Source organism: Mauremys reevesii, linkage group 7, assembly GCF_016161935.1.
Source record: "Mauremys reevesii isolate NIE-2019 linkage group 7, ASM1616193v1, whole genome shotgun sequence".
Lineage (NCBI taxonomy): Eukaryota > Metazoa > Chordata > Testudines > Geoemydidae > Mauremys > Mauremys reevesii.
In genome coordinates, this window is record NC_052629.1 from 33,627,669 (window position 1) to 33,642,349 (window position 14,681).

Below are 14,681 nucleotides of genomic sequence, written 5' to 3' on the forward strand. Positions count from 1 at the left end.
GGAAATGCCTTAGGACCTGATGTTGCGCATATTTTATGCATGTAAGTTAACTCATATGAGAAGTCTTCTTATACTACTCACTTCAGTAAAATTACTCATATGTATGTTTGCAGGATTAAGCCATTACATCCCATTATTTATTTCATTATCACAATATTTTAAAATAAAAATCTCATGTTTACAATTATTTTAATTGGCACAATATTATCTGTGATATGTTCAGTAAAATTTGTGCGATTATAATTAAGCAGTATCTACAAGAAACATTTTCTACCATCTCAAGTTGGCTATGGGACCACAGGGGCCAGCTTCTAATTTTCCCCAGGAGTGCTCAGCTGCAGGCTTCACCACCACTCCACCCCGTTCCCCCACCCTCGCCACCTCTTCCTGTCCCCACTCCACCCCTTTCCCCAACCCTGCACCCCCTACCTCTTCCCCACCTCTTTCTGTCCCCTCCCCCCACAGAGCACCCCATCCCCGCTCCTCCTTCCCAGCACCTCCTGAACACCATAGAATAGCTGATCTGTGGTGGGCGGGAGGTGCTGGGAGGGAGGGGGAAGAGTTGATTGGCAGGGCGGGAGTGGGGGTGTGGGAGGGGAGCTTGGCTGCCGGTGGGTGCTACGTACCTGCTAATTTTTTTCCGTGGCTGCTCCAGCCCTGCAACACTCAGCAACATAGGCTACCGTAAAAGCTAAAACCTGTCCTCCATTCCCTATACTGACTTCTCATAGAATACTGAATCATGTTAGCCTTTATGTTCAAGTGCTCTATGGCCTGGGCCCAGGATATCTAGAAGATCCACTTAAGCTTCAGGATGCATACCATAGGTGCTGGAACAGGGGGAGCCAAGGGGCCAAGGCCCCATCGCTTTTAAAAGTGGGAGGGCTATGCCCCCCACTTTTTACCAGCCATAAGGACGAGCGATGGGGGGGGGCAAAGAGGAGAGATGGGAGGGGCCTCCAGGGAAGAGGCGCAACGGGTGCTCAGGGAGAAGGAGCAACATCGAGGCTTGGGGAGACAGTTCGGGTGCCGGTGGCCCCCCCTCACTTTTAGGGACCTTCCATTGCCCCTGATACATACCATGGTCAACAACTGCACTCCACTAAGACCATGGAGCTCATATTAAGGGTAAAGCTCATTGTTGCAGGAGACAAAGCTTTTGGGGGGACCAGACAAAGACTCTGGAATGAACTCCCCCAAGAAATAAGAACCATCATGAATCTTCAATTTCTAGTGTGAGGCACATTTCTTTGGCCGTACCTTCTCTGACAAACACATAGCAACATGTGACTATTTAAATAAATATATTTAAATAAATTCCAAAACAAAACACTCTGCTACACACTTTTCCCCCTTGGGAGTGCATGAGAGAACAAACACATGACAGATGTTAGTCACAATGCTTAATGCAAGCCTGAAAGGCACTTAGACACTAGGATGATGGACCACAGTACAAGAACCTGCATACTTTAAAAGTCTCAGGTTTCCAGACACTACAATTAAATATTGCTTCTATTTCATTCTTTTTACCCTCTTCTTCCACTTTCCAAACTGATCATGTTCTTTGCGTGATTGTGTGTACAATTTTTAAAAATCTATTATCATGATGCTTCTGTTTTTTGCCTGACTGCATATATAAGGCCTGGCCTACACTTAAAATTTAGATTGACCTAACAACATTGCTCAGGGGTGTAAAAAAATTTACATTCCTGAGTGCCACAGTTAAGCTAACCTAACCTCCAGTGTAGATGAAGCTGGGTTGAATTGAAGAATTCCTCCATCAATTTAGCTACTGCTTCCTGAAAAACTGGATTATCTGCATTGACCAAAAACCCCTTCTATGTAAAAAGCATCTACGCTAAGATGCTACAGCAGCATAGCTTTGCAGTTATGCCACTGTAGTGCCCAGACCATATACAGGGCCTAAGAATATGTGCAATTAAAAAAAAATCTATTACCATGATATTTTTAAAAACTAAAGAATACTGGATCAAACTTTGCTCCTAGATTTACACTGGAGGGCAGTGAGGGCAGAATTTGGCCCATTCCTATTAGCCCTGCAAAATGTAGTGTCATAGGTTATGACACCATATCAGAGCTGGCCATGCCCCAGGCACATCAAGAGCTAACACGGATGTTGACCCCCTTTCTGCCCCAGGGTTATGCTATTCAGAGTTTCTCCAGGTGCATGCTATCAGTGCCATCTTACAGCTGTTGTTTTCCACAGGGCATAGGTGCTGGAACTGGAGGTCCTGGAAGTGCTGCCTCTCCCCATGGCTTCAAGCAGTTTCCATTACACAGGATTTACAGTTTGGTTCAATATCTCTCAGCACCCCCACTGTACAAATTGTTCCAGTGCCTCTGCCACAGGGCCACTGGTCAAGGCACTCTGACGACCCAGAATTGGCTATGGTACAACAGGACGCCATCGCTAATGGCTCGGGGACATTCCTGGTTGCGGCTGCCTACGGGGGGCCAGGGGTGCTGGAACAATTTGTACAGTGGGGCTGCTGATGCTGAAAGCCATTGATCCAAACTGAAAACCCTGGATATAATGGAAACCACTGCAAGCCAGGGGGTGTGGCAGCACCCTAGTCCCAGCACCTATGACAGGGGCTGCACCCCTGGCTACCCAATGTGCCATTACTACACGTGCAGCCAATAACAATAGGCGCACAAGGGAAGGGGGTGGGGGGATGCCGCCCCCTACAGCTCCTGAGTCTTTAGGGAGGAGATTTCTGTCTTACCCTCCCCCGCTTACCAGCAACCCCCAGATGCGGTAGGTTTCGTTTCCTCCCAACGCACCCCACGCCGGCTCCGAGCGCATCTGCGCCCTTGCAGCCAGCGGCGGCGCCCCAGTCCCTGCGCTGCGCGCCCCGGAGCCGCCGCAGCGCCCCGCTGGAGGGAGGCAGATGCGCGCGCGGGGGGAGGCTCTTACCAGGAAGCCGGGCTGGTCCCCCGGCGCAGGCTGCTGGCGCTCGCATCCGCGGGACGGCGGGCGGGGGCTGCGGGCAGCAGGCGCGTCGCACCGGGACGCGATGCGAGGGGCCGAGCCTGAGGCGGGCGGCTCCCGGCGGCCAGCAGCCGGCTCCCGGGGCAGGGGGATGCCCTGCCCTGCCGCCTGCGTCCCGCCCGGGCGCTCCAGCGAGCTCGGCGCGCAGGCAGGGCGTCCCGTCCCCCTCGGCAGCAGCGGGGCCGGGCAGCCCCACGCCCAAGGCGGTGCGGGGCACAGGCGCCCCCGGCCCCTGCGGCAGAGCGGAGCTGGTTCGGCGGCTACCGACGCGAGCCCGCCGCAGTGAGCCGAGCCGCGGCCCCAGGCACGGGGAGGAGGAGCTCCGCAGCCCGCCCTGCCACTCAGGAAGCAGCATGGCAGGAACAGCCTCCCCCCTCCCCGCTGCCGGTCCGGCTGCAGGGAGCGAGCCTGGAAACGCCGCCTGGGAGTCACGGGGCACCGTCCTCCCGGCTGGAGCCAGCGCCAGAACAGGGGACCCCGCCGCGGGAGCCCCCCTCCCAAAGCGCGGGGTCGGGCTGGCCCCCGCCGCAGGAGCCCCCTCCCCAAAGCGCGGGGTCGGGCTCGCCCCTAGCTCCCGCCGCGCGAGCCATGGGACAGGTATGTGGCAAGGCAAAGCCCCCACCTCGTACCGAGTTCCCATCTCCTTGCTTGGCCGCATCCTACCAAACCTTCTGTGGACCGGCCTGATAAGGGCCTGATAAGGCTGCAGACACTTGCACTGTGAATAACTGCGCCCAGGACGGGTTCAGTGGGGGGCGGAGGACACTCTCCTGATCAGAACTATTCAGGTTTGGAAGTATTTGCAGGTTTCAGAGTAGCAGCGGTGTTAGTCTTGTATCCGCAAAAAGAACAGGAGTAATTGTGGCACCTTAGAGACTAACATTTATTTGAGCATAAGCTTTCGTGGGCTATAGCCCACTTCTTCAGATGCATAGAATGGAACATATAGTGAGGATACATATATACACATACACAAGTATTTGCAGGATCAGAGCCCAAGGCAGGCTGGTGGGGGGCGCCGGCTCTAGATAGTGTGTCTCATATGTTCCATTCACCACCCTTGGGTTCATTGTGCTAATTTAGTTAGCCAAAGATTTAATAAAATGTATTTATGGGTTGGCATGGTATGTGTTTTGTCTGCAAAATGTTTTTTTTTTAAAGGACAGTATATGAACTAAAGAAATATCATGTTGAGAAATACCTTAAGAGAAAAGGCAACACCTAGGAGGCAGTTTAATGAAAATAAACATCCAGCAAGAAGATTAGCTTCAGAGGAATGAGAAAGGAAGGGACTTTACTCTCTTTCTCTGGTAATAAACTTTAAGAATCCCGATTAGACAGATTGGGTAGCTGATAAAGTGCAGGTGTCCTGTGCTGTCACAGTAGCCCTAGCATAATGTTCTCTCAATTTTTCTGGTTTACACTCTTGGCACATACTTCTCAATGTGCAACAGCAGTCAAAAAAGCTAACAATGTTAGGAACCAGTAGGAAAGGGGTAGATGAAACAGAAAATATTATAATGCCACTATATAAATCAATGGTACCACCCACACCTTGAATACTGCAGGCAGTTCTGGTCACCCCCCTCACAAAATACAGAATTGGAAAAGGTACAGACGAGGGCAACACACATGATTAAGGATATGAAACAGCTTTCATATGAGGCGAGATTAACAAAGACCTGGACCTTTCACCTTGAAAAAAGACAAATAAGAGGAGATTGATAGCAGTCTATAAAATTGTGATTGGTGTGGAGAAAATGAATAAGGAAATGTTACCTATTCCTTCACATAACACAAGAACCAGAGATCTTGAAATAGGTAGGTAGCATGTTTAAAACAATGCACAGTCAACCTGTAGAACTTGTTGCCAAGGGATATTGTGAAGGGTTTAAAAAAAGCTAGATAAATTCATGGAGGATAGGTCCATCAATGGCAATTAGCCAAGATGGTCAGGGATGCAAACCCATGCTCTGGGTGTCTCTAGCCTCTGACTGCCAGAAGCTGGGAATGGATGACAGGATAGATCAATCACTGAGTTCTGTTCATTCCCTTTGTAGCACCTTGCATTTGCCACTATTGGAAGACAGGCTACGGGGTTAGTCCATTGGTCTGACCAAGTATGGCCATTCTTATGTACTGTACTAACAAGTATGCTGTCCTTAGAAACCCTCTGTGTCTGCAGTGCTAACAGTAAAACAGACCCGGTTATTATAATATCTCATGTTGATATTATTTAGTTAATGCCCAATATGTGCAAAGTGCTTTGCTGATGTATCAGCTGACTATAGAGTTTTCAATCTAAGGACCTGATCCTGCAAAGATTTATATGTGTGCTTAAAACCTTATGCATTGTGAACAGACCTGTTGAAGTTAATGGGACTACTCAGTGCACAAAGTTAAGCACATGTATAAATCTGAGAGATTGGGCCCTCTGCAGGCCATAGGCCCTGATCCTGCAAATTGCTCCATGCATGGACTTCTGTGCCTGCTCAGAGCCCTATTGACTGCATGGATTCAGTTGCACGATCTGGACCTAAACAGATAAAATCCAGATGAAGAACAGGGGAACAAGAAGCAACATAGGGTTGGGAGGGAAGGAGGAGATCATCAGTCAACCCCTGCTCAAAGCAGGACCCATCAAAATGGCCCTCTCTCTCTCAGATTTGCTCACAGCCCTAGGTTTAGCAGGCCAATGCTCAAACCACTGAGCTATCCCTCCCCGCAATTAAAGCAAAGTGACCAGAGTAGCTAGTTCCAATTAGTTCAAGTGAAATATAAAATTCATCCTTCTTCAGTGGCGGATTTAGAGTTAGTGGGGCCCTGTGTGCAGCTTCATTTTCAGGGCCCCCCTGGGGACCCAGCCAAGAAAAAGAACATTCTCTTAATTACCCCCCTCCCCCCATTTTCATTCTTTTTTTCTTCATCCTCCTATATTATAAGTAATAGTAAGTAAATGAAAATAAAGAGATGTACCTTGATTAGTGCAGGGGGTTGGGGTGCAGGAGGGGTTTAGGGGTTGGACTCTGGGAGGGAATTTGGGTGCTGAGTGTGAGCTCTGGGCTGGGGCAGTGGTGTAGGAGGGGGTGAGGGCGCTGGGAGGAAGTTTGGGTGCAGGGTGTGGGCTCTGGCAGGAGGTTGGGGTTTGGGAGGGGTTAGGGTACCTTGGGGGACACGGCTCCCAAAGCAACTAGCACACCCCTCTGGCAGTGGCTCCTAGGCGGGGGGTGGCTCTGTGTGCTGCTGCCCAAAGGCATCGCCCCCGCAGCTCCCATTGGCCACAGTTCCCGGCCAATGGGAGCTGCGGAGTCAGGGTGGAGGCAACACATGGACCAATGGGGGGACACTCTCTCTCTCTCTCTCCCCCACCCCCTTCTGGGAGCGGTGCAGAGGGAGGGAGGCAACGTGGACAGGGAGCCGCCTTAGCCCTGCTGCTGGCATGTCTCTGCGTGCCCCTTGTGGGGAGGGGAACTGCAGATGTCAGTGTGCTGCCTGGTCCTGCATTTGGGGGGCCCCTGTCATTGGGGGCCCCGTGCCACCACACTGTTTGTTTCATGGTAAATCTGCCTCTGTCCTTCCTCTTTCCAATGGCCTGCCCCTCCACACAGGTCAGAAGAGGAAGGATGGTCCAGTGGTTAGGCACTAACCTGGGATTGAGGAGACTTCTGGTATGATCTTGGGCAAGTCAGTTAATCTCTCTGTTTCTCAGTGGAAAAGTGGGAATAACAGGAGTTTTGTAAGGGTAAATATTTAAAAATTGTTAGATGCTCGGCTACGATGGTGAGGGGGAAAACCATATTTGTACATACGGTAGATACATAGGGTCCAGTTGGGGCTATGTTCCTAAATTCTATACTAATTGCAATACTAAAACTATATGACAATTTAGGCTCTCAGTCCTGCTCCCATTGACTACACTGGAAATGGAATAGGACTCTAAAGTTTAAAGATATGATTTTATAACCAGATGTTTCAGGAGTAGTAACCAAACGATAAACTTTTGCAAGAAATTCCTTTATGTATGTATCTGAAAGACTGACTTTTTATGGATATCAATTTTATTTTGCAAATCTTGAAAAGTAATCAAGTGGCCACATTTTCAAAAGGGTGGCTTATTTTTTGTGGGTAGTTTGTACGTGCAAATCAGGGCTTGGCTACACTTGCGAGTTAGTGCACAATAAAGGAGCCCCTTGTGCACTAGCTCACTCCCCATCCACATTGGCAAGGCATGTAGAGCGCTCTGACTCCGTGGCTGGAGCACTCCTGGTACTCCACCTTGGCGAGTGGAATAACGTTTGCTGCGCCCCCGCTGGAGCGCTGCGGCGCCAGTGTGGACAACCTGTCCTATTAATGCACTCTGATCAGCCTCCAGAAGTGTCCCACAATGCCTGTTCTAGCCACTCTGGTAATCACTTTGAACTCTACATCACTTTACCCTTAAGTGACCAACTGTCAGACCCGCCCTTTAAATTCTCTGGGAATTTTGAAAATACCCTTCCTGTTTGCTTAGCCAGGCATGGAGTGCTCTCAGAAAATCTTTCCAGGTGACCATGCCTCCATGCACCAGGCGATCCCCAGTATGGAGCAATGGCGAGGTGCTGGACCTCATCAGTGTTTGGGGGGAGGAAGCTGTCCAGTCCCAACTGCGCTCCAGCTGTAGGAATTACGATACCTTTGGGCAGATATCAAGGAACATGATGGAAAGGGGCCATGACTGGGACACACTGCAGTGCAGGATTAAAGTGAAGGAGCTGCAGAATGCCTACCTCAAAGCCCGCGAGGCAAACAACTGCTCCAGTGCTGCCCCCGTGACCTGCTGTTTCTACAAAGAGATGAATGTGATACTTGGGGGTGACCCTACCTCCACTCCGAGTACCACCATGGACACTTCAGAGCCCAGTTCAACAAGGCAGGAGGAGGAGGAAAGCGGGAGCCAGGGTGCTAAGGAGGAAGACACCCTGGAATCCCTAGATGCATGCAGCCAGGAGCTGTTCTCAAACCGGGAGGAAGGCAGCCAGTCACGGCAGCTGGTGCTTGGGGAAGGACAAACACCAGAGGGGGTTCCCGGTAAGCAGCTTTTATTCTGGGAAGGAATTTATTCAGTGCGGGCTCTTGGGGCGAGGAGGATTAGGGCTGCATGGATGTCTGATAGGCCATTGATGTGCTCTTTCACATCACGGTAATCGGCCTCAATGATCTCTTCAAAGGTCTCATCCAGAACTTAGGCAATGTGTTTGCGCAGGTTTCTCGGGAGAGCCACTGTGGTCCTTGTCCCAGTAAGGCTAACTTGTCCGCGCCACTGTTCTGTGAGGGGCAGGGGGACCATTGCTGCACACAGGCAAGGTGCATATGGGCTAAGGTGGAAGCCACATTGCAGTAGAAGACCCTCCCTTGCTTCCCAGGTCACCCTCAGCAGCGAGATATCTTCCAGGACAAACTCCTGTGGAAAATGTGGGGACAATGTTCAGTAGAGGGACCCCCTGCTGCTGTTGGCTCTCCCGAAGGCACAGAAACACAGAGGACAGTACAGCCGTGAAACAATCAGTCACACTTGATCCCGTGCTTACTCACCATTTTGGGGCTCCCATGGGTTTATTTGCGCTCGCTTTGGGACGGGCAAATTATGCTATTGTGTAGACTGTGCTTGCCCTGAAGTACAGGGGAATCATTGCTCTGTCTGGTGTGAACAATGCTGCCTCTGTTAAGTGTTGCATTTTGCCTTTATAGATGCAACCTTGAGATCTCAGCCATCTGTGTTATCACCGGCCGAAAGACTCCAAAGAATCAGGAAGAGGCCACGTAGAAGCAAGGAAGACATGTTGCATGAAGTAATGCAGCATTCAAGTAATGAAAATCAAAAAGTGCAGGAGTGGTGGGAGAGTGAAAGGACGATCCGCCAGCAGAACAAGGAGTGCCGGCACAAAAACACGGTGCTCCGGCAGAAAAGCACGGATCAGCTGATAAGCATAATGGCGCACCAAGCAGACTCTATCCAGGCGCTCGAAGCCAGGCAGGTGGAGCCCTATCACGTGCCCGCCTCCCCCCCTCCAATAGCCCTTGCCCCAAAAGTCTATCCCTTGTGCCCCCATTTCACCTCAAACTCACTTTCCCCAACATCTGGGTTCTTACCGCCACCAGCTGCCTCCAACACCTGTAGCTTCACCACCCAGCCCTGAAAACTACGACCCTTACCCACAGCACTCAACCCCCATCACCATGCAGTATAGCCATCCTGAATTGCAGCACTCATTGCACAGCACTCCAGACAAGACATACACAAATCTGTGATTGGACTGTTCCCCACCCCACCCCCTTGCCCTTTCTGTTTCCCAAGCAGTTGAGTTTTATTTCAATAAATTAATTTTTTGGCTCTGAAAACATTTTTTATTATTGCATTAAATAAAAGATACCTTAGCCCAGGAAAGAAACAGGCACTGCAAGTCAGCGTGGCAAACAGAGATTCCTACTAACATTGGAACCACTGAACTTCACGCCCATGCAGGGCACCAGACATTACCAGTGGCTTTCAGTCTCAAATTGCTCCCTCAAGGCATCCCTAATCCTTGCAGCCCTGCTCTGGGCCCCTCTAATAGTCCTGCTCTCTGGCTGTTCAAATTCAGCCTCCAGGTATTGAACCTCCAAGTTCCATGCCTGAGTGAATTGTTCACCCTTCCCTTCACAAATGTTATGGAGAGTACAGCACATGCTCGTCATCCCAGTCTTGCATGGTGAGGTGATCCCACCACTCAGTGCTTGCTTCCCCAAGCCCAAAAGTGATGTTCCACAGTGGTGAGCATGTCCGTGAATGCCACAAGCAAACTCGTGTCATATGCATTACTTGAGTCAATATTATTGTCTGAGCTCTCACTGTCACTTTGGATCCTAAGGAATAACTCGACTGCCAAATGTTATGTGCTGGCGAGACTCGTCAGCATACTCCTCAGCAGTTCGGGCTCCATTCCCGTGGACCGAAAGGGAAGACAGAGCGCGCAGTACAAAAAATGTTGAAAGATGGCGCCAATTGTAGACGGAAGCACAGGGAATGCTGGGATGTGAACCAATGCATCATGGGGCTTTGGGACAGGACCCAGAATGCCCCGCACCCCCACCCCCTTCCCACAAGCCACAGCGCCAGAATGGGAAGAGGTGCTCTGTGGGATAGCTGCCCATAATGCACCGCTCCCAATGCCACTGCAAGTGCCGCAAATGTGGCCACGCCAGTGCATGAGCAGCTCTCAGTGTGGACAGACTGCAGGGCTTTCCCTACTGAGCTCTCTGAAGGTGGGTTTAACTCACAGCGCTCTACATCTGCAAGTGTAGCCATGCCCTCAGAGTTCCTGATTAACAGCACAATTCAGGCAGTCAGGTACAAGGACTAAATTTGAGGCCATGAATTTCATGTGCAAAAGGGGAAGCTGGACCTCAGCTATTTGAAATATAGCCTTCAACATAAGCCCATTTTGAAAAGTTAAGCATTTACTGCTGAAACCTGATATATGGATCACCATAACATTTTTATTCTTTTCACAGGTTATTGCCTTTTACAAGTTTGTGCTTAAACAGGTTCTACACTCAAAAAACAACTTTGACTTCTTGCATCCTTTACTAACTTTACATGCCTGCTCAGTGAATCTTTTATAAGCTTTCCATTCATACTTCAGAATGTACACATACCACTTTGTAAAAGTGCACCAGTCTTAAAAATGACAAATCTCATTTTTGTTCCCAAACTATTCACTAGGTGGTGCTGTTCATTTCTGTTCAACAGGATAATTAGCCAAAGCAACACTCAAGCGGAGCCAAAGACTTGAAACAGAAATAGTAATGACAACGGAGCTGTTATCAGATCAGTTTGGAGACAGCATCCACAGCTTCTCTTAGGAACTGAAAACCAAACGCTGAACTAATTAAAGTAAAACGTCCCTCCTGCCTTTCTTAGCCCCAGCCACTATGGTTGTTTTCCTTTTTAATTTCTTTCTGAGAAGTTACTGAAGACTTCTGTAATCTGGAAATGACTGTTGCAGAAAAGGGGCTATTTTATTAGATTTTTAACGCCAGAAGGCACCATTATGGTTCTCTAGTCTTATCTCCTGCATAACACATGCCACAGAATTTCATCAAGTGATTCCTGCATCAAGCCAATCTTCTAGCTCAGCTATATCATATCTTTTAGAAAGACATCTAATTTTGATTTCAACACTTCAAGTAATGGCGAATCCATCACACCCCAAGATGTTTTTCAATGGTTAATTACCCTCACAGTTAAAAAGCTGCACCATATTTCCAATATGAATCGGTCATCTTCAGTTTCTGTCATTGATATGCCTTTGTTTCCTAGATTAAAAGGCTGTCTACTATCAAATCTTCCCATGTCAGGCCTTTGGGACCATGATCAACTTATCGCTGAACCTTTTCTTGGATAAACTAAATAGACTAAAGGAGTTCAGTCTCTTATTATAAAGGCAAGTTTTCCAGACTGCAAATTATTCTTTTAGCTTTTTCCTTGTAATTTTTCAGCATCCTGTTTAAAGTTCGGACACTAGAATTGAACACAATATTCCAGTAATGATCTCACTAATGGTGTATGCAGAGGTAATACTAACTCCTTACTTGTACTCCATATTCCTCTTTATATATCCAAAGATTATGTTAGCTCTCTTAGCCGTCACATTGCACTGGGACCTAATACATCTGTTAGTCTATAAGGTGCCACAGGTCTCTGTCGCTTTTTCAGATCCAGACTAACACGGCTACCCCTCTGATACTTAATGTTCATATAGTTATCCACCATGACCATTATGTCTTTTTCAGAGTTACTGCTTTTTAGAATAGAGTGCTCTGTTCTCTAAGTCTGACCTACATTCTTTGGCCCAGATCGTCAAAAGATTTTTAGTTCTCTCCTAACTTCCATTGATTTCAATACCAAATACCTTTGAGGATTTCGGCTTTTGCTCCTAGATGTATTACCTTGCAGTTGACTATTTTAAAAACACATGTTGTTTGAATCATCCCATCTTACTGAATGATCTAGATTGCTCTGTATAACTGATTTATCATTATTCAACATTAGGCTAATTTTTGTGTCATCTGCAAATTTTACTAGAGATGATTTCATATTTTCTTCTAGATCATTGGTAAAGATATTGAAAAGCATTGTGCCAAATACAGACCCCTACAAAACCTCATGAGAAACATCTGATTGCATAGTGCTAATTTTTTAATCAGAATGTCATGCATTAAGTCAAATACCTTACAGAAGGCTCTGTATACTATATCAACACAATTAACCAATTAAACTTGTAATTTCATACAAGTTTGTTAGACAAGACCTACTGTCCAGGAAGCCATGTTGATTGGAATTAATATTTTACTGATTGCATATTATATCAGCCTTTCCATGGTTTTGCCCAGGACTGATGGCAGACTAACTGGCCTATAAAGGACCTGAGTCATCCTTTTTAAATATTGGCACAACATTCGCTTTTTTCCAGTCCTCTGGAGTTTTCCCAGTACTCTAAAATTTGTTTTAAAATGAACATTAATAGTTCTGAGACATCTCCCCAGCCAATTATTTAAAAACTATGGGAGAGTTGAATTTTAAAGCAGGTACTTAGCTTATCTCAGCTGTTTAATAGTTGATCATAGAGGTGGGCCTGATTTTCTCAATTGTTATGGCAAGCCTGGTTGGATCCACAGAGGTTTATAATGCCTTGTTTACATTTGGCAAGGGGGACCCTTCCATCTCACAGGTACACAGTCCTTCTCAGAGAGTTACAGTCTGTTAAACTGCAGAATTTAAAGAAAGGTGGGTATTGTTCATTGTCTGAAGGTCAAGAAACAGAATGTTTACATAGACTGATACAGATGTGACTAGTGAAACGTGAACACACACGGTCATCCTACAGCACCACCCTATTTTCTTGCCCCCTCCCATATTAACACCTACACTGTGTGTCATTCTTCCAAAAGATTTACAGCAGTATGTAAAAAGGAAACAGTTGTTTTAAGCTTTTAAAATAAATGGTGATTCATATTAATCTCATGGGTTCATATATACTTTGCACTGGAGGAGAGAACTGGGCCAGGAACTGGAGTAGGGAGGGGCACAGGGGAGTGCGACAGTAGGGGAAGAAATCAAGTATTTATTTTATTGATTTAGTTACTCATTAATTATGCCTTTTCAAACTCTAGGTGCAGTATGAAATTTATGCAACGTGTACACACATTCTAACCACAATCTGCATTGACACACGATATCCACTTTCTCTTTCCTACCACATTAAAAAAAATTGTGCCTTCTTTTAAAATGGTCAGCATCACCCATTGTTGTTGTTCTCAATGGGACTAAAGCCACAAGATGCCTTTAGCAAAGATGGCCAGTATCTCCCATTGTTCCTAAAGGGACTGAAGCCAAGCTGCTCTCAGAGAAGATGGTGGCATCCTTTGCCGGTAAGAGGCACAGAAAAGCACTGTTTGTTTGTGGATTAGGTGAGTGTCTCATGTTATCTTGGGCATATAGAAGGGTAGATAATTTTTCAGTTTTCCTTGTGCCTGCACCAAAAATCACTGTGGCTGCTCAGTGGCTAAATTTCACGCCCGGGAATATAGAATAGTTTGCAGAGATATGGGATACTTAAATTGTGAAGAATCTGGTAACTGTGAAGGACAGTGATCATTTTATTGTAAATTCTCCAGGGCAGATTCTTTGCCTTCCCTCATTATTGCAAAGCCCTACATATACTGACGATGTTGTATAAGTGATAGTTATTGTACCACAACCTGAAGTCCTTTTCCAGCCTTTGCTGAATGTGTGCACCTAGGTGTCATCTCTAGTCACTACTTGAGTCTTCAGCATCACTTTTTGTATTGCAGTTTGAATTTATACTGCATTGGACAACAAATGATTTTGTTTTTCTCACCTTTTCCCCTAGAAATCTTTGTTCTGGAATACCACATATGTTCTCTACTAAGTGTGTCACATTGTTTTATTCATGTTAAAAATATTAAGGAATGAGTCAGAAAAACAAATGGTTTGTATTGATACTAACTTATGTGCTTGTATTTTTTATATGAAACACAAGATTCAATGCAGGCAATAGATTAGGTGATATAAAAACAATCCTGCAAATAAATACAATTATGAATGGTCCAATTGTGGTCAACAGGACTACTCATGTGTCAAGTTGCTCCCATTCACAAGTTTTTTCAAGATGGGGCCCAGATGGTGCTAGGAAGTAGATTTCATATCCACAATGATTGGAATGGGACATATTCCAGATATGAAGATTTTTTTAGCTAAGTGTTTGCAATTATTCATAAACTGAGTTGTTGCTGGTGTTCTTTCCTGATGGACATTAGCATGAACAAATGCAAAGATTTTACAAAGAGGACAAATATTTCAATGTTTCTTGGGGGGGGGGGGACACCAACACCCATATACTGTACAAGGTAGGCAATAATAGAATGCTTCACTGAGCCAAGAGCAGACTGTCACATATACAATGTTCAGCATGATGCAACAGTGGATCACTATTTTCCCTAGAAGCATCCAGCCCAGATGACAGAATAGGTCCCTGGGGAGTTGGACCATATTAAAACTAGAAATGTAGATTAAACTGGGGGTGGTGGGGGAATAAGTACTAAAGGGAAATCCCATTTTAGCAGTGGA

The 14,681-nt window shown here is 46.8% G+C and overlaps 1 protein-coding gene across 2 annotated transcripts in view; it reads right to left on the reverse strand.

Annotated features, from left to right (window-relative positions):
* Nucleotides 1-14,681, reverse strand: part of STAMBPL1 (STAM binding protein like 1) — a 59,356-nt gene that overhangs the window by 33,837 nt on the left and 10,838 nt on the right. The window contains exons 1-2 of one of the 2 annotated variants that reach the window (XM_039480869.1): nucleotides 3,175-3,282; nucleotides 2,939-3,131 (exon numbers count right to left, since the gene is read on the reverse strand). The exons of the other annotated variant lie outside the window; for it this stretch is intronic. The gene's annotated coding sequence lies outside the window, so the exon portion shown is untranslated. Of the gene's footprint in view, nucleotides 1-2,938; nucleotides 3,132-3,174; nucleotides 3,283-14,681 lie in introns of those variants that run through there. 2 annotated transcript variants of the gene reach the window in all.